Raw genomic sequence first — 23387 nt, forward strand, 5'->3', positions numbered from 1 at the left:
GGTCCCCAACAGCAATATAATTTTAATGATTTTTAAATATCGTTATAACATCCTTGTTTAATTTCGGGGAAGTGTATTACTTACTAAGCTACGGAAATAAAAGTACCATCAGCCGTGGAAAGAGAGGGGGAGGGGGAGAACTGAGTGTAGGGATAAAAACTAGCCCTACAAAGAGTAGGCTACTAAACAAACCCCTAAGGTTCATGTGCAAAGATAATTTTCCACATAATACTCTACCATCCCCCCCTCTGTATCCTCTACTTTGCACCTTCTGGCACACCAACACTATCCTATACCCAGCACCTCGCACCTTTACTTACCCTTCACAACGACCTCTTGAAACCAATGCTCTATTCCCACCACCATTAATTTCTCTACCTCGGTCTAGGCTGGAGGGTATGAGTGGGGATGAGGACTGCCACTCACTTCATATTTTTTCTTCTTTACTAAAGCTAGTTTCCATTACCACACGATGAAAGTGTCAACTGGTTTTTATTAGTCTCCTTACCACACTCTTCATCACTCTACCTCAAATATACATATTAAACCTTAAAATTCGTGCTCACCAATAATTACGACCACACTACCGTCAGCTCTCCACTGAATGCCTGTGAATGCCGTGACGCGTCACCATACAACCATCATCACTTGCCATCTCGTACCCTTTCGCCTCACCTGTACTCAACTCCTTGCTTATAATACCACCCACCCCACATCTCCAGGCCTTCTATATTCCACACACCCCACATCAACGCACGTAATACTCAAGCCGCATCATTAATGAAACGGTGATAATAGAGGGAAAAGGAGGAGGAAGGTTTACACACAAAACAAGTGGTGCCAGGCACAACAAACCTCTCCTGATAGCAGTTGTTTTATTGCTGTTACATACTTACTCATTTCTGCCATTTAGCTTCAGTGCACAATTAAATTCTAAGGTGATGGTGCAAAGTTTTCAAGTTGTGCTCACTGAAAATCCGTGATCTTGCATATTACCTTTTAAGGTCACTCAAGGTCAAAGGTCATGCTGCCAAATGAAAGTCCATATGAGACTTCCAATATCTTGGTAATGATAAATATATCAACGAGTTTCAAGTTATAGCCCCCTGAATATGCGTGACCTTGAGTTTGACCTTTCAAGGTCACCTATGGTCAAAGGTCAAGGTACCAATTAAAAACCCATATGGGATTTCTCATAGGATGATAATAGTAAATATCTATCTTCAACCAGTTTTGAGTTATAGTCCATTGTATATCCATGACCTTGAGTTTGACCTTGCAAGATCATTCAAGATCAAAGATCTTGGTGCCATATCAAAACCTATACTACGAGTTCCTGTATGCTCCTTACTGTAAATATCTGTCTTCAACCGGTTTCAAGGTATAGCCCTTTGAAAATCCATGATCTTGATTTTAACCTTTCATGGTCACTCGATTACCTCCAAAATTGAATCACTTTCTATGGGGGCCAGTGCCCACATCCTGAAAATTTCATGGAATTTCATTCAGCCGTTTTTCCAGATTTTGTTAACAAACAAAGAAACAAACAAACACGACAAAAAAGAATACCTAGTCTGACTCCGTCCGGTCGAAGTAAACATGCAATTAATGAGTTTCACGAGGTTCGGAGTATCGGGTCACAGCCCAGTTGTAGAGGCAGGGAGCCGGAATGGGTGTGGCCGTCTACTGGTCAAGGAATGACTGTGTAGCTGTGGCGCGGTGCAGATTGAAAGGCACGTAGTGGAGTGTGTCCTCAACCAGCACCTCGGGGGCACGTATGATTACAACGCCCTTGAAAATATCTTTCTGACTTTACAAATGTGATAATGTGTAATATTATCCATGATGTGTTACGTGTGTAAACATGATTGTCAGTTATTAATGATTTGTATGAGGTTCATGCAGAAATATGCTACAGGTTTAGATAAATATTTTGTAGAAAACTGTAAATTTGGGGTTATGAATAAAAGTTGTTTACTTAAAAGTGATGTATGATAATTAGTTTTATTATTGTGGACTGCAGTTATTTGAATAATATATGTAGTATGTATTTTGTTGTTTAGCATTTTTGCATTATGTGATCAAAATTATTGTAAGCTGTGGTCAATAAACTCTCTGTATCTGTCTGTATCTGTGTTTGTAAGGATGGGAGAAAGTGTGGAGGAAAGGAGGATGGAAGAAATTGGTCAAGGATGGAGGGTGTGGGTGTGATGGGGACTGCACCTCCCCCGCTTAATGGCGTCTCTCCACGCTACTTGATCAGGTCTTTACCTGAGAGGAAAATGGGCTTGATTATTTATTTTCGTACATGACACATTTAATTTGTTATCTTGTTACCCAAATGATTTATTTATGCTAACTTAATATGTAATTTATACTTATTATCTTTTACAACAATGAATAAACTTAATTATATTTCCTAGCAAGGTAATAGGATCTGTTTATGAAAAAAAAAAATGTATTTAATTACATATTAGTGTGTCAGCTTCACTGTCATTTTGCTTCAGATTGCTCTCTCGCTGTTTCCTACTCCTTTCAAACTCTCGTGACATATATTTTTCCACCCTCATTGGATGTTGATGGCTCCTGAAGAGACATAGGAGCCTGAAGGTGCCCTTTGTAGAGTTCTGATTGTATGGTGGTGTGTAGGGTGGTGACAATAACAAAAAAAAACAAAAGTGTTACTCATAATGGCGAGCTTTTCTCTGCTGTGTACGTGACAAATTAGTGGCAGGGAGGGGTGGCAGAAGCCCAACCCTTGTGGCCGATGGGTTTTCAGCTAGCAGTATAATACTGCCATTTGCATTTGGTGCACAGCTATTACTTGCTTTTTTACCAACTTGTTTATTTTCCATTATCAAGCAACTTTTGCACATGCCTGAAGGTTATTCTAAACAACAAGAAAGATGGCTGCCCTTCATGGGGTAATTACCTCAAGGTAAGTTTGTTACAAAGTGAGTAACCTTGCCTCATGGTAGCTGGTATTATTGTACATGTGGCATCAAGCCAGTAGATGTAGATAGGAGATAAGTCATCCTATGGAGTCGAGAAATATGCATGACGTTGCAAAATGCAGAAACATTCTGGTTAAATGTTGTAATTCCCGCTCATATGAGGTAGGGCGCAGGTCCACACAAGCTGGATCATATGAGATAAGCCGCATGTTTCAGGTTAACTTTTCAAAGATCGCCATTTATTTATTATTTTGACTGAAGACAATAACTAGTCACTGGAATTAAAAATAAATCTTTTTAATGAAAATTAACCCACCTGAAAGCAATAATAGTGCAGGTCCATTTTGATTTTATCTATCTATCAATCTGTCTGTCTATTTATCTATCTATCGATATATTTATAAGAATTTTTTGACAATAAATAACCAACTCCATATTTTCTTCTGTTTCATATTAACTTTTTTCATGAAAACTACATAGTTTTTATGCTCTTGCAAGTACTGGGCATTTTATTTTATTTCAAAGGAGATCTTTTGGAATGAAGGGGTATATATTTTATATATATATCGCCTGCCGTTCAATAAGTTTCCCCGAGAAAATACAATCGTCTGAAGGCAGAAAGAAACTACGTTTAAAAAATCATCTTTTAACTGGGTAAAGGCTTAGCCATGTATTTTTATTTGGTCTGTGTATTCCTTTTATCTTTTATTTTTCTCTGTCGTTTTATTGGTCTTAATTTTGGGCTTCTCGCTTCTCTAACTACATGTCCTATTCCCATTATTCTTATCAGATTTTTATTATTTTCCAACCGTTTTCTATTTCTTTTTTTTTTATGTTTTGTCACTTTTTTAAAAGGTTTTGTATTCCTTCTCACGTTTTTTTTTTCCTTTTTTTTTTTCTTTCCTTTATTTCCCCCGTCTGTCGTTTCTATGTGGCTTTCCCTTCTCCCTCATGTTTTTTCTGTCTGTCCCTCGGTGTCTCTTTCAGCAGTTTGGATATCCCTTAGCACCCCCCCTCCCTTTTTATTTTTTCTTCCACTTTACGGCTGTCTCCTTTTTCTCTTTCTCCCGTGCTTGCTTTTGGTTTCTGGTTGTAAGTTATGTATTACATTTCCCTTGCCTTTCAAAAACACTTTTCAGTATCTCCTGTTCGTACCCCTTTTCTCTTCCACCATTCGACATTCACATTCCATGCGTTTTCTTTTTTACCGCTTCTCCCAGTTTTTGAGTGGCACATTGTTCTATGTGTTGGTCTGTGTCCTGCCCCATCATTTACTCTCACACTTCCCATCTCCGTGTTCCTTTTTCTTCTATTCTACTCCTTAACAACCAAATATTTTATGCTGTTGCTTAACTTTCACATATAGCCTACATCTTTACACTCATTCTCTTATCAGTTCATATTGCCATTTGTTCTATAATTTCGTATTCCCCATTCACCGTTTTCTATTACCCCTTTCCAGGGCTGGAGAGGGACGCCTTCACTTGATGGCACTGACAAAACTGGATGGATCTAGTGCTCGGATAATATACACGCCACTCAGTACACTTACTGTTCCCGTAAAGGAGGATGGTTGGTCACAAGAGACGAACCATTTCAGCCTGTAGTTCACCGGGTTCACGTCCACATGAGCCTGGAGCTGTAACTAAACACCAACACCAGCAGCAGCACCACCACTGCTTCTACTACTACTACTGCTACTCCTCCTACTACTGCTACTCCTCCTCGTCCTACTACTGCTACCCTCATCCTACTACTACTACAACTACTAGTACTTAGTCACCTTAGTCACACGGTGATGGCTGAGTGGTCACCATCACTGCAGTTCCACTCGTCCATTAGCGCCAGGGTGTGAATCCCAGTTAGTATCACTCAACGCAGGTGTTCATCCACCTTTTATAGCCTGGTAGGTTAAATGAGTACATTGACCAATACCTAGCAGAGGTAACTATGGTAGCCAGGGTGATCAAGTGGTCTTATTTCCCAGCATATTGAGTGAAAAATCACAGGCTCAAACGCCTATGTTGTGGAGGTATGCACTACGACCAAACGCCTCATGGCATATATCCCCATTTTTACCTTTATGGTTCTGCATACCAGATGCTGTAGTTGATACTGAGAACGTGGACTTGGTTGAAGTTGTTTGTAATTCGACTGAAAATACTCACGCTGCTGGTTATCCAAGTACAATGAATATGATGTTGTGAAGACCAGAAAGGAAGAATTGTTGAAGCAGTTTAAAACAATGATCTGGTTCTTCAAGGCCAAGACCAAGAACGTATTCATTTCAAGGATATTTCTTCGGTTTGGAGCTCAGAACTTATTTTATCGCAAGGCTTCCAGTTTACCTCTTCGTGCGTGGATAAGTTTCATAAGTTTTCTGAGCTATGACGTGCGGGGTTTTCCCTCCCCCCCCCCCCTCGGCCACTGCGCACCCCCAAAATGTGTATTCTCAACTTATTTTCACCACCCAAACATATTTATTTTGCCACAAAACCCACATATTCCTTTTCGCTGATATTTGTTCTACATGATAAGCAAAAAAAAAAAAAACACACACTATATGTATGTTTGGGCCCTTGGAATAAACATTCGGGATCATAGATTTCACTTCCCAACATCATAAGTTGAATGTTTTCTAGTCAGTCTCTACATGTTATACCATCAATCGAAACAGAATTTTATTAGCTTTTGAATGGGAGGGGAGTCCCAGTTTGATACGACATATGGTCTTCAAGTAATAAGTGAAAAAGCAGAACCCATTGACAGAAAACATCTTTTTAATTCGTGGAGGGTTTGCGAAGAACTTTTCTCGACACTATTGTTTTTATTTCATCATCCTTTGCACAATTTCGTTCTCTTTCATTTCAGTAAAGAACAATGATCCTAGGCCTCATAGTTTTTGAGAAAAGTGCAAAAAAACTATGGCCTATTTTGCTGAGTGCTGACCCGCCGTCAGCCGCGCTAGCTTTTGTTATTTACCCGTAGCGGGCTAACACTTTGATGCTTGCTAGCTACGCTTTCTTTGGTTTTATACCAACAACTATTTTATATAATTACTTCTGTTTTGTTTTTAGTCCTCTCAGAAACCACACATGAACACTAAACCTGTTGCTAGCAACTGAAACTGAAGCTGTACTTATTTCTCTGTCATTTGTGTTGAGGTAAATAACAATATATATGTATATATACTGACATAAATAGAGGTAACTAGATAAATAAAAAAAAGAATATCACGTACTTCTCTAGTGGCGATGATCTTCCTGCAGGACCAGATTGGTTAAGAGTTAAGGAGTTTTGTACTGTGTGTGTGTGTGTGTGTGTGTGTGTGTGTGTGTGTGTGTGTGTGTGTGTGTGTTTGGGTGTGTGTCAGGACTGTAAAATATCTTAATTCATAATAACCAGCAACATGCATAATATAGTCTAGAGATTGGGTCAGTGTCAAACCTAGGGGCCAAAGGAAGTGATGTTAGCACCTCTCCAGAATGTCTCTCACCAGCAAAATAGCCCACAAACAGCGCCTCGTGACCATACACACACACAGGCTTCAAAAACATTTCAATAACAGTATAGCCCACGTTACTCGACCCCTGCTAAACGAGAATGTAGGAACCAGAGATCAGAAGGGGGCTGATGATCGTTGTGAAAGGTTGTACAGAGAGAGGGAGAGAGAAGGAGACTAGCAACAGGGTTGAGAGGGTTGCAGAGAGAGAGAGAGCGAGACAGGGAGGTAGCTAGCTGGACTCTATACTTCACTCGTGTGCGAGACTTTGTTAATGTTTCCAGGACAAATAAAAATAGTCCCATACTAAACTTTACCTCTCCTGTCATTCCATGACAATGGGAATTAAGATTATCTACTTACAAAACTACTCAGGTATAATAATCGCTCATCCACGAGTCTAATATATATATATATATATATATATATATATATATATATATATATATATATATATATATAACTGATCTACAAAGCTTCACTACAAGAAGCTATGAAGTTTCTCTAAGATATGGTGGCAGCAAACGCACGAACCTCGTCTACGAATCTACAGTGAATTTCTACAAAAAGAGGCAAAACTGTAACCAAGATCAGCTCCAGTTCTACAGTTGATTCTACATTATCAAGAAACTACATTTCTATGATCAAGTAACCACAAGCGAGTATACAATAAGGAAAACGGGTCTACTAGTCTACAAGCCTACGAGTCTACAAACCTACGACTCCACAACCCTACGAGCCTACGAGTCTACTAGTGTACAGTTGAGTCTACATATCAAGATAGAAAACAAACAATACCTCGTACAACCAACAACTCACAACCAGCTCCTGACAGTATTCTCTCCAACCCCCCCCCTCCGTCTCCCTGATCATCACGCTGATGTAGAGGTGAAGAGTTCACACGACGCCTTGCCAGTAGTTTAACAAAATATTGATACAAACAATCTTCCAATTTCTACGACGAACCAACGAACTACAACCATCTACGATCATCTACAAGTAACAAGTCTACAAGTCGTCTCTATAATCTTCTATACGCACATACAAGTAGTGACATTCTTCATCCCACAATGAGTAAATCACAGGAAAAAAGGACTGAGAATACATCAAGAAAGAAATACAAAACAAACGAAGAGCGCAGAAAGGGGCAAGCCACACAACCGGCAGGTAGTGAAGAGATCAAACAAGAAGAGGGGTCCACCTAGACTTAGTTAGTATATTAACCCGCCCCATCCCGACGTTTTCTGGGCAGTGGTATGCCCCAGTCCCGACATTTTTGGACCTTTTTTTTTTTTTTGGCTCAAACATCCGCTTTTGGTGAGAAACATCGAAAATTCATAGAGAAATCGCTCACCTGAGGTTTAAAATACTTGATCTAGGTACAAGTACTTCCTTACCTGACTGGATTTTCTAACAGGCTGGCACCAAAGAAAACGAGTTCTATGGGAGGGTAACTATTTTATCCACTCATAAACAGTATTTATTTATTTACTTGGTACGAATTTATATGTAGTACAAGAGTATATTGGTTTTCAAACAGTAATATAGGCATTATAAGCATTGTTTCACTCACTAACTCATCACCATTCATGACCTTTTTTTTCCCACATTACCTGATCATAATTTCTGACTGTTTCTTCCTCTAATGCTATGTAAACTTTGTCCTCCACATTGTCATTGATTGGGGAATCACTCTGGCCCTGAATGTCTTTATTGGCCGGGTCACTGGTAACAGGTGAATTGCTGAGACAATGGCGTGCAGGGGGGGGGGAGAGGTTATGCGTGTAAGGCATTGTCCCTGCTTGGCATCTTGTAGAGGAATAGAGGAAGGTGTCCCGTGTATACGTGCCAAAAATCACTTGCAAAATCACTTGCGAAAATTGAAAATTGTGCAAATTAGGGACCTTGCAATGTTGCCGCGTTAATTCACGTCGCCGGGACATGAGTGCACATCATGTGCAGACGTTAATTCACGTCGCCGGGACGGCGTGGATTAAGTCCCTTGTAATACATACGCTGCTCAACTTAGACTTTCTCTGAAACTAATAAATCAAGATCAACCCCTGTATTCATCTTTAAGTCCTGCTTCTCAATTACCAAAATAACTTTAACCAAAACTCAAGACTCACCTATTACAAGACTAAAGAGTTCCATATATATAAATGGTGGCTATGAAGTTTCTACAAGATTGTTACAATTATGTAACTACAAACGATATGTAACAATTATGTACAATACAATTATTACGTAACAATGCAATTATGTAACAACTCATACAATGTTACAGTTATGCATTACTACAATATTACTGCAGTTACTACAATATTACTGCAATTACTACAATTATGTAACGACACACGATTGCATATGTTACACTTATGTAACTACAAACGATATGTAACAATTACAATACAATTATGTACAGTACAATTACTGTGTAACAATACAAGCATGTAACAATTTATATAATGTTACAATTATGTATTACTACAATGTTACTCCAATATTACTGCAGTGTTACTACAATTATGTTACACTTGTTACAGTTATGTAACTTCAAACGATATGTAACAATTACAATACAATTATGTACAGTACAATTATTATGTAACAATTCATACAATGTTACTACAATTCTGTATTACCAGAATCATCATACAAGTTATGTGAAATATTAGACATTACTAAAGGGATAACTCCATATGTAATGTAATAACATAGCAGTATTACCATTGCACAATTATATGCGTATGTCTGTTATACATACACATTTTACAATATGTTATACAATATTCTATAATCAGTTTAACTATATTGCATTTGTTCAATTATGTATACAATTTGTTTAAAATGTATTATGTTTCTAGAATATTATTAGGCCAGTACAATATTATCATGAATATTATGTCTATCCAATATTATAATCAGTATTATGTATTAATAAATTAGCTTATGTCAATAATGATTGCTGTCGGAGGACTGCCAGTTGGCGTGACCGAGCGATGTCAGGACTGTAAAATATCTTAATACATAATAACCAGCAACATACATAATATAGTCTAGAGGTTGGGTCAATCTCAAACCTAGGGGCCAAAAGGAAGTGACGTTAGCACCTCTCCAGAATGTCTCTCATCAGCACAATAGCCCATAAACAGTGCCTCGTGACCATACTCACACATACACACACACAGGCTTATAGAACATTTCAACAACAGTATAGCCCATGTGACACGACCCCTGCTAAACGAGAATGTAGGAATCAGAGATCAGAAGGGGGCTGGCGATTGTAGCAAAAGGTTGTATAGAGAGAGCGAGAGAGAAGGAGACTAGCAACAGGGTCGAGAGGGTGGCAGAGAGAGAGATAGAGTGTGACAGGGAGGTAGCTAGCGGGACTCTACTTTATACTTCACTTGTGTGTGAGAGACTTTGTTAATATTTCCAAGACAAATAAAAATAGTCCCATACTAATCTTTACCTCTCCTATCATTCCATGACCATGGGAATTAAGATTATCTACTTACAAAACTACTCATGTATAACAACCGCTCGTCCACGAGTCTAATATATGTATAAGTGATCTACATATGTGTGTGTGTGTTTGTGTGTGTGTGTGTGTGTGTGTGTGTGTGTGTGTGTGTGTGTGTGTGTGTGTGTGTGTGTGTGTGTGCTCCACTAGTGAAGGTATTGCTTGGTGTGGTACTGGTCGAAACAATCACCATGCAAAGCGGCACATCACATGCAGGACATATGTTCCTTGTGTCCTTCTTCACCCCTAACTTGAAGCACAAGGCCTGAGCCTCTTCTTGTCAGGGATCCTTGCCCGGTGGTGTCCCAGAGTGCGATACAACCTCACGTTCTCGTCGATCACCTGGCGATGCTTGCTTGGATACCCTCATGCTCTGTGCTCTGTGGTCCTGTCGCACGGGAGCTGCAGGCCCATGCACGGGTTCTCCCGACTGACCAGCAACTGGAGGTGGTGGTGGTTCTGGCACCCCTGATGGGCCTCCTGAAGGTGGTGCTGGTGGTGATGTGGCACCTGTGATGGCCCTGCTTCTGGTGGTGCAGGTGTAGAATCTCCTGCAGGCTGTGCTAGTGCTGGTGGTGGCTGGGCCCATTCTGGTGCTGGTGGTTGTGCCAGTTGGGTGCCAGGTGATGTTGGTGCTGGCTGCCGAGTAGGTAGGTCTAGGGCATGGTGGAGTGTGTGTGCAGATGCAGGCCAGTCCTCTTCGTGGAAATGCAGATCATAGATGATCTGCTCCACAAATTCCAGGAAAGTTACCTGCATGCATCTGTACTTCTTATACAAGGCAAACACATTGAACAGTGCCATTTGGATGAAGTAGAATGTGATCTTCTTCGTCCACTTGACAGTTCGGCGTTGGTTGGGGTAGTACTGGACCATCTGATTGAAATGATCCACCCCACCCATATACCTGTTGTACTCCTCCACAACGACAGGTTTGTGAACGACCTCCATGTAGGTTGTCCGCCCGTCATTATCCCGCATCTTCCCTCGAACCCTTTTCGGAATGGTGTCCACAGTGTGGAAGGTGGACACCATGTTCAGAGTGCGCTTGTCCCTCCACAGTAGGACTAGCACATTGTCCTTGTGCCTGTATGCCATGCCCCCCTCGGGTAGGCTCTTAGCCCTCATGATGGCCTGCAGCTGGCGTGGCACTCCTCTAGGCAGCCGTAGGGTCCCACACACATGTAAAATCCTGCAGTGAAGTCTTTCGCACAGGGCCTCAAAATTGTAATATTAGTCCATGAACAACTTATAGCCCTGGTCCTTCAACAGTTCCACAAGGTCCCACACGGTGTTCTGGAGGGTATGCTGCACCCCCGTGTAGACCTCGAGGTTCCAGATGTAGCCCGAGGACGACTCAGCCAGCATGTACATCTTGATGGAATACTTGCTGGGCTACAGGGGGTTGTAGACACGGAAGGAGAGCCGGCCCTTCCACCCCAGAGAGCCTTCATCCAGGCTGAGCTGCTCCTTGGGTAGGTACGCTGACTGGAACCACTGAAGGAGGTACTCCATGACCATGCAAATGCGAATGAGCCGATCTTGGTTGTCCCAGGGAATGGCGAGTGAGTTGAAGGTGTGGAAGTGCTTCAGGATGGCGCTGAAGCGCCTTCCACTCATCGCCCACTGGACCCTAGGGTAGTCATGCAGCTCGGAGCTCTGCCAGTAGTGCCTGATGGTCAACATGTGCATGACCTCCATGAAAAGGTATAACTCCAGGAACTTGGCCATCTCCTTTTCATTGCAGGAGAACCAGGCATCCAGCTGAGTCCCCAGGAATGTGGCGTACAGGTTGGTTTCCACGGTGAGGTATGACAACAACTCGTGCGTGAAAAAGAGCTGGTAGAACTGCAGGGGAGTTGTTGGAATATGCATCTGGATCCCTGGGAAGCCAGTGAACGGCCCTTGGTTCGGTGTGAATGGGCCACTGCTCCACCTAGGATCCTCTTCAGTGGTGGTGGCATTGGGTCGGCCTGTTGACTCTCTTTGGCCTGCCCTCCGACCCCTTGGACGTCCCCCATGTCCAGGCAGCGAATCATGGCGCCCTCGTCTGGGAGGGGACGCCTCGGATGAGGTGGAGGACAAGACAGAGGGCTCTGGGGACACCAGTCTCCCGGCCTGGTCGGCGAGGATGTCATCGTAGCATCCTGCATGGCAAAAGCAGGTGGAGGGGTCATCACAATGAATGATGGCCTGGCTTCCGGTGACACTAGCTCGCCAAGGGGGACAGAGAGGCCTGGAGTTTGGGAGCTGACGAAGAGAGCGGTGGGACCAGCAGGTCCTAGAGGTGGGCAGGGTTCTCCAGTGAAGGCGTCCAATGATGGTGGTGTGGTTTCCAACGATGGACGGCAGTAGCGCAGCTCCACTTTTTGACCAGATGGTGGTAGTTCAACCTCCTCCACCCCAGAATGATCACTCAATGTCGCTCTCCGACTCTACCTCATCGAGGATCTTATGCCACTCATGTGGTGTCAACCCACGTTTCATCTTTGCAAGACTGCTGTCGTTGCAAGCCAACTGGAGAATAAATTGCTGTCAGAGGGATTGTGGACCCTGTGGCTGTCCAATGCTGTGGTAGGAGTGTGAGCTGAAATAAAGGAGTCAAGATATTTTATTCACAGCCGGCCAAGAACTTGGCTCAACACCGGCACAATGCAAGGGTTCATGATACACGTGTATGTCCTTGAAAAACATCGTCTCCTACACCTGACTTAGTGCACAGGCAGGGGTCACTAGCACGTGGTTACCTCTTTCATTTTCTTTGCACATTATACATAGCCAAATCTATCATTTTTGTGAGATACACAGTACATTTCACCAGTAACATGTAAATGGTCGTGTTGCGTAGGCCGTTACCTGTGCACTAAGGTGTAGCAGACGGTGTTTCCCTTAGGAGAACAGACTGCAGTAGGTCAGTCTTTCACAGTCTTTACATACAAAACATAACCCAATCTATCACTTTGTATGAGTCAAGATATTTTATTCACAGCCAGCCAAGAACTTGGTTCAACACTGGCACAATGCAAGGGTTCATGATATACGTGTATGTCCTTGAAAATCATCGTCTCCTACACCTGAGTAAGTGCACAGGTAGGGGCCACGAACACGTGGTTACCTCTTTCATTTTCTTTGCACGTTACACATAACCAAATTTATCACATTTATGATGTACACAGTACATCTCACCAGTAACATGTAAATGGACGTGTTCAGTAGGCCGTTACCTGTGCACTAAGGCGTAGCACACGGTGTTTCCCTTACGAGAACACACTGCAGTAGATCAGTCTTTCACTGTCTTTACACATAAAACATAGCCAAATATATCAATACATGGGATACACACTATACTTCACCCCCCCAAAAAAATATATATATATATATATATATATATATATATATATATATATATATATATATATATATATATATATATATATATATATATATATATATGTAAATGCACGTGTTCCTAACCTTGCACTGCATTTCGCTACCTTTGTGCTAGCTCAGGTGTACGACACACTCTTCAATACGAGCACGAGGGTCCGTTTTTCACTGTCTTTTCACATAAAACATAGCCAAATATATCAATACGTGGGATACACAGTATTTTTCACCCCCCATATATATATATATATATATATATATATATATATATATATATATATATATATAGCTATATATACACACGTGTTCCTAACCTCGCGTTGCATTTCGCCACCTTTGTGCTAGTTCAGGTGTACAGTGTACGACACACTTCATTACAGGCACGTGGCTCAGACTTTCTCGTTATTTCCACATAATACGTAGCCTACTCTATCATTATATGAGATATACAGTATATTTCACCAATAAAATGTAAATGCACGTCCTACGTAGGTGAATTACGTGGCCCATACCTGGCCGGTAAGATGTAGCAGACAATGATTTCTAGAGGAGCACGTGGTTCACTTTCACTTTCTTTTCACATTAAAAAATAATCAAATATATCACTGTATGAGATACACTGTATAGGCTATCACACCATCTACAATTACATATCTCGCATTGCATTTTGCTACCTTTGTGCTAGCTCAGGTGTACGACACACACACTTCATTATGAGCACATGGCTCAGTCTTTCACGTTATTTCCACATAATACGTAGCCTAATCTATCAATATAGGAGGTACACAGTATATTTCACCAATAAAATGTAAATGCACGTCCTAAGTAGGTCAATTACGTGGCCCATACCTGGCTGGTAAGGTGTAGCAGACGATGATTTCTAGAGGAGCATGAGGTTCATTTACACTTTCTTTTCACATAAACAAATAACAAAATATATCACTGTATTGGTACATAGTATATTTCGCGAATAAAATGTAAATGTACTTGTTTTTAACCTTGCATTGCATGTCGCTACCTTTGTGCTAGCTCAGATGTACAAGACGCACTCTTCCCTACGAGCAATTGGGTCAGTCATTTACTGTCTTTCACATAAAACATAACCAAATTTATCAATATATGAGATAAACAGTATACTACACCACAACAAATACAAGTATGCGGCCCTTACCTGTCTGCTAAGGTGTAGCAGATGATGTTTCCCTTAGCTGAAGATGCTGCAGTGTTTACGATTATATTTCACAATACACATAATCAAATCCATCATTTTATGTGACATACAGTATATTTCACCACAACAGTACCTGAGTGTGCTATCTATGTCACATCTGCAATACCTAAGGTATCGCAGACGATATTTTCCGACGAGCACGTGGTGTAGTGTTTACGTTCATCCACAGAAGCATACGATAAACATATCAAATAACATTCATGCTTTATTTTACACAGAAAGCATACAGAATAAATATAACAATATGATAAAATCAAATATCCCTATGAACCTCCTCTATTTTATCCCCTCCAGACAATGGCGTGCCGTTGCTGTAAAGCGTATGTAACTCCTGCCCTTGCCAATATTTCATCACATACACTCATTGCATTATACTCCTATCTATTGCACAATAACACTATCCACCATATATCAGCATAAAACAAGGACTTCATCAACACCTTGGCAAATATTCCATTCAAGACAATGCCGTGTCATCAGGCGGTTTCCCGCCTCCCTCTGCTAAACGTTTTACCATGACCTTCCTCACTGGCTATTGCACACTATATACGTTTAATTCACTGTCACTATTATTCAATGGTTGCAGGGTAGAGGGAGTGTAGTTGTTGGGACACATCGAAAAACAGGGTAGGCCTAGCACAATCTTTGTTTGGCCAACGGCTGATAATGGCCAGGAATGATTCACCAAAACCTATTGTAAACGCCAAATCTACTCACAATAGTGCCCAAAAAGTAAACACAAGCACTATTGGTATAGTGGAATATGACGCGCGTCCCGAGACAGGGTACTTAGAGTACGATTTAAATGCCCAGCCGTGCACTACCTTCTTCCTTGACAGCTGATGCAGATCTCATCAACTCGGCCGGGCTGCCATGCGTCTCGGGCCCCGAGGTTGCCAAGTCATTACTTTTGATGAGAGGCACGGGAACTATGACACGTCCCAAAATGACACCAATCAACCGAAAACTTTTTCTCTGACGAAGGTTTTTATGTTTTTATGATGACAAATGCATCATCAAGTATAGTCACAGACATGCCCAAATGAGGACGAACTCATCATCGTCGCGCGAAGGGGTTTATATAATAAATGGTCGAAGTGTCTTTGGTTAGAGGAAAGCATGGAATTTGTGTACTTATACACTTGCAATTATTTTTACTAGCACCCACCATGGTTTACAGAGGAAGGTCTTTACTTGAGCACAGGTAATGTTCACTTTGACCGTCTCCTAAACGGACTTATAGGGGCTTTCTTTAGGAAAAACGCACAGTACTCGAGGGAGCTGGGGGAGTCAACACAAACTGCAGTCAAGGTAGGACAGCGTGTTCAAACTCCCTTTATCAGAAAAGTGAAAACTGTAAAATCTTTATAGCAAAGGCTTGTAGTTTGAGTTCATGCTGTTGTTGACAGCTTTGATATAACTGGCATTAGCAAATCATGGCAAACCACTTAACAAAGAGACCTTATAGGGGCATATAATTTGCCTAGTTGCAGTAACATCAGTAGTGACAAACATGGAAGAATGTGAAATAGTGCACTGCTATATATTCAATATAGAATAGAAAGAGTAAACACAATGTCGTGACGAACATAATGGATTTTATTACCGGAGTCTTTATCTGGTACTTATTTCTAGACCACACATTGATAACATCGACATGATATAAAAGGGCATAATCACACATCAAGATGATGCCTTGAACAATAAATCGTCTGCCAGCTCACTTGTGAAAGTTTGTCAATAAATTGCATAAGAAAACTGCAGAAGTAATGTTGCACCCAATACGTTAATTTAATGTATTCGTTAAAAAACAGAGTCAATGTGTGTCCTCAGACACAGGCCTGGACTTGTACAGTATCTGGCTGGAAAGTTCACTATGTCTGTTTGTAGAGAAACCAATTCTTGGGGGAAATATCTTGGATTTTATACTTTCTACATCAGAAAACTTTGTAATGTAGCAGTGAATATGAATTCAGCACCAGCAAAAATGGAACAGTCACATTCTACATTAAATTCGTTAATGATAATGTATATTCTGTTAATCAGAAAATTTCAGGCTTTAAAAGACCTAACTTTTAGAGCTGACGACAGTTGTCGGTAGTAATGACTGAAATACGATTATTCAGAAAATGATTATCCATTACACAAAGAAAATATTTTCGGAATATGTAAATAAAACTGTCAAGTTTTGAGTACCGATGTACAGTACAGTAAGTGGCCTACTAAAAATTCTAAACCAAAATGGTAGAATAGCATCACTAAGAATGATCTCTCAACAAAGAAAATCACTCATTAAAAGTACAAGGCACAATGAATGAAGAGGGTATGAGCATATATTACAACCTTTCTCGAAATGCTACAAACTCAACAAAACAAAGCAAGGAAAATCTTTTAATGCATACTACCACCACCACTAAATCAAACCCAGAATACTTCTTTAGGTACATCAGAAGGAAGAAAATATTAACATTGACAGCAAAAATGCCAGTACAGGCAAAAGGAGAACATACAAATGACGAAACCAAGATGACTAAGATCCTTAATGCTTTCTTTACTTCAGCATTTACAACGGAAAGTCCTTGCTCTGTCCTATCGTTTTCCTTTGTAGCCTTACACATAGATGAGGCTTAATAAGTGACATCACGGTCACTGAGGGAGAAGTATTATTTGTAGTCAGTAAACATGAGATAAACAAAACACCAAGGCAAGCAGAATATCTCCAAGGGCTTTAACGAAACCGAAAAGGGAAATATTGAAACCTTTATCCCAAATATTCAACTTAACACCGACGAGTGACACCGTACCACGAGACTGCAAAACAGAAAATACTATTTTATTATTCAGAAAACACAGTAAAGGTCAACATAGAAATTACCATCAAAATACGTTAAGAACAGTTCCAAGTTGCTGAACACCATAATCGAGACAATTGACCTACATGGAGAAACTCATGCAGTAGCCCTTGATATTTCTAAAGCTTTCGATAGAGTATGGCACCATTCCATGCTGTCCAAACTCCCTTGCTATGGACTAATGTCTTTTGTTCCTTTGATTTCCTCATATCTCAGTGACAGGAAAAAAAAAAGTAGATGATGTATATTCCAATTTCCACTCAATTAATGCCGGCGTGCTGCAGGGATCAGTTCTGGCCCCAGCAATGTTCCTGGTTCATAATAAGATCTCTTATCTGTCACCCACAATCCCATCCACTCACATGCAGATGACTCAACACTACATAGTTCATTCACACTCAGTCACCCATTTACGAAGTCTAATATCTCTACCTCTCAACTCAGTACATCCATCTCTATAAGTCAAGACCTATCTACGATCACTGAATGGGGACAAAACAACCTTGTCTCTTTTAATGCTAGTAAAACTAAATATATACAATTTACTAATAGACAGATATTGCCAGATTCGTATATTACCTTCAGTACTACTAATATTTCTGTCTCCAAAAGTATTGAAATTCACGGCGTCTCACTTAACAATGCCCTCTGCTGGACCTCTCAGGTTAGATCACTTGCTAAAACCGCCTCAAAGAAACTTGGATTATAGTACAGAGTCCGTAACTTGTTCATGGACGAGCAGTTAGCTGTAATTTATAAGTCATGTGTGCTCTCAGCTTGATTATTGCTCACTGTTGTGGAATGGATGTGGAGAGGTTGCATTAAAACAACTAGACAAAATTAAGAACAAAGCTGTTAGAACTATTAACAACCATGCCATTACAAATAGACTACTTCCCCTACAAGTAAGAAGGAATGTTGCCTCCCTTGCATTATTTTAGATATTTTTATGGCAAATGCTCAGACGAACTTCCGTCCATGGTGCCACCTCTCCATGCCTTCCCTCGTGCTACACGGGCATCTGGTAGCGCTCATGACTGGAATGTCACTCAGCCATATTCCAGAACTTCTGCCTATCAGAATTCTTTCAATCCCCGTACTGCATCTCTTTGGAACTCACTTCCCCAGAGTTGTTTCCCTCCAAACTTCAACCTACAGCTGTTCAAGTCTTATTGTTACAGATATTTTATGAACATAGGTCACCAGTAATCTGGTGTATGGATTATTTTTTTTATTCATTTGTTTTTCCTTCCTCTGTTCTGTTATTAAAAAAAAAAAAAAAAAAAAAAAGTATTTAGATCAAATAAGCACATCAAAAATTCACAGCATGGATTAGGAACAGCCCTTCATGTCGTGGACACTGCTTGACTTTTCAGTGATATTACTGACGCATATGGTAAAACTAATTCAATGTAATATATCCATGGGCGTGCATCTTAGGAAGCCGGAGGGGATGTATCCCCTTACCCCCCAGCAACTTCAAGGGGAATGTCTTATGCAACTAGCCATCCCCAACATTCAGGCACGTCAGAAGAAACACAAAGTTATGTCTACAGTCACCCACCAAATACAGTCCTTGCATTGAAGTTATTTAAAGAAATAGGAAAAGTGAAATTGCAAAGAATATTAGAGCATCAGAAAAAATAAGTTGATCCGATGTAGCAAACTCAGATTTTAAATTAGTGTTAGTGTGATCATGTGATGAAGCCAGGTGTGGCTACAAGTAATGAATTGCGCTATTACACATGTTCTCGTGCAACATTAAGACTTTTTGCCTACCTTAATAGTATTCATAAACAAGTAGTTGTAGTAGCTCTCTCATCTCTCTAAATCTGAATACTTTTTGACTTTCAGCTGAAACGTGCCCATTTAAACTCGTCACTGGCGTGGCAGATACTGGAAAAAATGGGTACATGCACAAGCCATTTTGAGACGCTTTTCCAAACATGTTTAAATTTTAGATACACAAATTTCAATCCTTCCACTAATGCTTCATAGAAAGTGGAGCTCAAGAGGTGATCCAGGGCCAAAGGGGAGGGGGGGATGAGATGAAGAGGAGGTGTTTCGCGTGGTCAGTGACCGTGGGTCACCCAGGCAAGCACCAAGCAGAATTACAAGTGGCTATCGCACCATATGCGGGACAATGTTTGCAAGTTAATTTACGTGTTTTATGACATTAAACAACAATACACCAGTCCTGTATGAGACAGCATGTATTCAGTATGGATGGTGGATGTTAGCGCCGAAGTGGTGACATGTAGAGGTGTAGGAGGACTACTGGGCCTCGGGATAGGTCACTGCCCCCGAGAAATCGGCCTTGGAGCCTTTGCCCAGAGTCGGACACGTAAAAAAAAAAAAAAAGTAATTCACCACCTTTCATTTATAATGCCTCTTATTTGCTCTACAGTCTACACTGTGGTATGGCTATAACCTACAGCAGGAAAAAACAAGCTGCATATTTAGCATTGAACATGATACGAGAGCATAATAGCAGGCTACCTGAGGTAACAACACAACGTTTTCTTTATCATTTTCACCTTTCTTATTGAAAATATTCACTTATTGTTATCGCTTTTTACTGCAGTTACTTACAAGGCACATAAGTACGTAGAAGTGCCATTGTGATGCAAAAATATAGCACTTGACTCCACTTCTTTACTTAATTCTCTACTTCTTACTTAATTCTCTATTTCTGTCCCTATAAGTATTCACTTTTTATTCTGTAAAACAAAAACAATCCAGAATAACTTCATAATGAGTATCAATTTCACTTTCGCTAGTGAATAGCATCCTGCAATTTCAATATTTTTTCATCACTGGGTGTAAGACTACATTATTTATTTTTCTGCACCCTAAGCAAGGATAGGTACACACATTTACAAAAATTTGTGTCTGCAGGGATGCAATGTGAGGGAATAATGTAGCACTTCACAAAAAATAAAAAAATTATTTGTTTTTTTTTCGGTAATTACACCATCAAGGTAATTTCTGTTTCTGTGAGTACTTCTCTTTGGTATTGGTAAGTTATAATCATCCAGAATAACTTTGTAGCAAGCTTCACTTCCTCTTTTTTTTGTGAACTGCAGTGTCATTCACCATTGTCTCAAAACTAACTTACCCTACTTTTTCTTAACAATTTTGTATGTAGTAAACCAGACCATTTGCATGTTTATAATCTTTTCTGATACTTATAAGCATTTAGAGATGTGATAGACATGGAAGTACTCACCTGTACACAGTCCAATCCTGTACTCAGCACACATAGTCACATGTGCTACAATTTTAGTTTTTTTTTCTCCTTATTTCCACCTCTTCCCCTTTGGAGCTACTGTCAAAGGAGTCACTTGGTTGTAGGAGGCACCGTTTGTGAGGCTGAGTGTGCTTCCTGCCCAGTTGGGATATAGCGTAAGGGGATGGGGGGTTGAGGGAGAAGCAGGTAAACATCCTCACTTGATGGCTAGTGGGTGACTTGAAACATTTTCAGGCAGGCTACGGGGAACCCATGTAACCCACTCATTGAGCATAATCAAGAGTTATGCAGAAATAATCGAACACACATAATATGAAATTTCTTGCAGTCTTCTGGAAGGACTGTCGATGCTACCCTCACAGTAACTTCTTCCATGTAGATTGCTGCAATGAAAGGGTTAAAAATAATTCATCCCCTCCAGGAATGAGAATAAATCCAGGCCAATATATCTATCTAAGTTTCTAGAAAGCATTTGATAAAGTTTGCCACAAAAGACTTCTTGAGAAACTTAAATTTATGGTATCAGTTGCAGTGGTCTAAGTTGGATCGAAAGCTGGCTTATAGAATGTAAACAAAATCATCAATGGGAAGGAATCAGAATAGATGAATGTTACAGGCAGAATGCCTCAAGGTGGAACTGTCGGTCCTGCACTATTTCTAGTTTATATTCAAAATACTGATGATGGACTATATTACAAAATCCAGAATTGCTGACATGAACATCGGTAAGAATGCAGGGAACCTACCCCTGAAGAAAGACTGATGATTCGTGAGGATCTTGATAATCTATTCACTTGAGTTAAACTATGACAAATGTATTTTAATATCAAGAAATATAAAGTCCTTAAAACTGGAGGTAAAACAAAAAAAAAATGTAGTTACACTGTTATAATACTTGACTTGCTTGTGTACACGAAGAAAACAAAATTAAGAATATATAATAATAAATATTTTAAACCATGCCATCAGTCCATCGAAGTCACAAAGAAATCTAACAAACTAGCTGAATTTATTGGTAGTGCATTCGAAATGAGATAAGAAAATATCATCCAGCTTTGTACAGTTCCTTTGTGCATGTGTACAGGGAGTATCAATTTTCATCATCGTATTATAAGAGAGGTATAAAGAGGCTAAAGACGGTGCAGCAAAGAGTAACCCAAATGATACTAAGGCTGAGAAGTAAACCATGTGAGGAATGTACGGAAGAGGTGAAACTGTTTAATTTATCAAAACACAGACTGCGAGGGATTTAAGTATTCACATTTTTAATGGACATATCATTATGCCACTCTATAAGTACTTCATAGTAGACCGTTCTGTTTACACTGGAGGTAATGTAAAAAAAGTTAGTGACCAACATTTCCAGTTAAACAAAACCAAACATTTTTTTTCTTCAACTGAGTTGTAAGCATATGGAACAAGTTGCCCCAGAATGTGGTAGACAGCAGTACAGTAATAAGTTAAAAGTCACTTACATAGATATCCAGCTTTTAATCCTAACTATAAAGTCACTGATGAATAGTACGAGAAACTGAAAGATTTTTACCTGTCATTCAGATAATGAATTCTGCATCAGCAGAATACAGTTTCACCTTTCAATTTTTCATATGAAATATCCAAAACAGTATTTTTATGCGGCATGGTAGTCTTTCTCACTTTTTCCTGCCGGTTTCGGCTGGAGAATTTGGTGAGAAGTGGGGAGCTTTCGAGAGTTCCTATTGTTATCTTCAACTCAGAGAGTTAGGTATAGTCAGAGTATTCTCTCTAACAAACAGATGCGAATGGACCACTAGGCCTGTTTCTGTTTGCGTTTCATTGTACTCTTTACTCTTTTGCACTACTGTTTTGCTACTACTACTACTACAGTAACTACTACTACTACTATAACAACTTCTATTACTACTACTCTAACAACAACAACGACAACTACTACTACTACTACTACTATTTCTACTACTACTACTACTACTAATACTTCTACTACTACTACTACTACTAATACTTCTACTACTACAACCACTACTATAACTACTACTACTACTATAACTACAACTACTACTACTAGTACTACTACTGCTGCTACTACTACAACAAAACAACAACTACCACTACTACTACTACTACTAATAATAATAATAATAATAATAATAAAAATAATAATAACAATAATAATAATAATTTTTCATTCCAATCAACTGGACACGGTAAGAACTCTCATACACCTGTGACTCGTTTGAAAAATAATACCACCTAATCACTGAAACTCAATACGCAACCAGGTGAAAACACACTTTTCCCTTGATAGCTTAGTCTTATTTATGAATATATTTTGTGTAATTTCTCCTTCAATTTCTCACATTCGTTTTTTTCTCTATATGTATACGTTAGGTTCACTTCTTCTTCGCTAACTTATCTTTATGTTCACTTACTAGAGTTATGGCTGTTTCCTCTTTATTCCCGAATTTTTCATTGTCTACTTTCTTATATATCACATCTGTATATGAATATTCCTTTTCTATTTTATGTAGGATCTCTCTCTCTCTCTCTCTCTCTCTCTCTCTCTCTCTCTCTCTCTCTCTCTCTTAAAACGAAAGACATACCCTTATTTTCCGTATATTATGTTATTAATTACCCCTTTCTTATTCTTTTTATCGAATTCGAACTGACTCCTTCATCACAATTGCA

The sequence above is a fragment of the Coenobita brevimanus genome, chromosome 100, assembly GCF_032717465.1.
Source record: "Coenobita brevimanus isolate Jiangsu-jjx chromosome 100, ASM3271746v2, whole genome shotgun sequence".
Taxonomy (NCBI): Eukaryota; Metazoa; Arthropoda; class Malacostraca; order Decapoda; family Coenobitidae; genus Coenobita; species Coenobita brevimanus.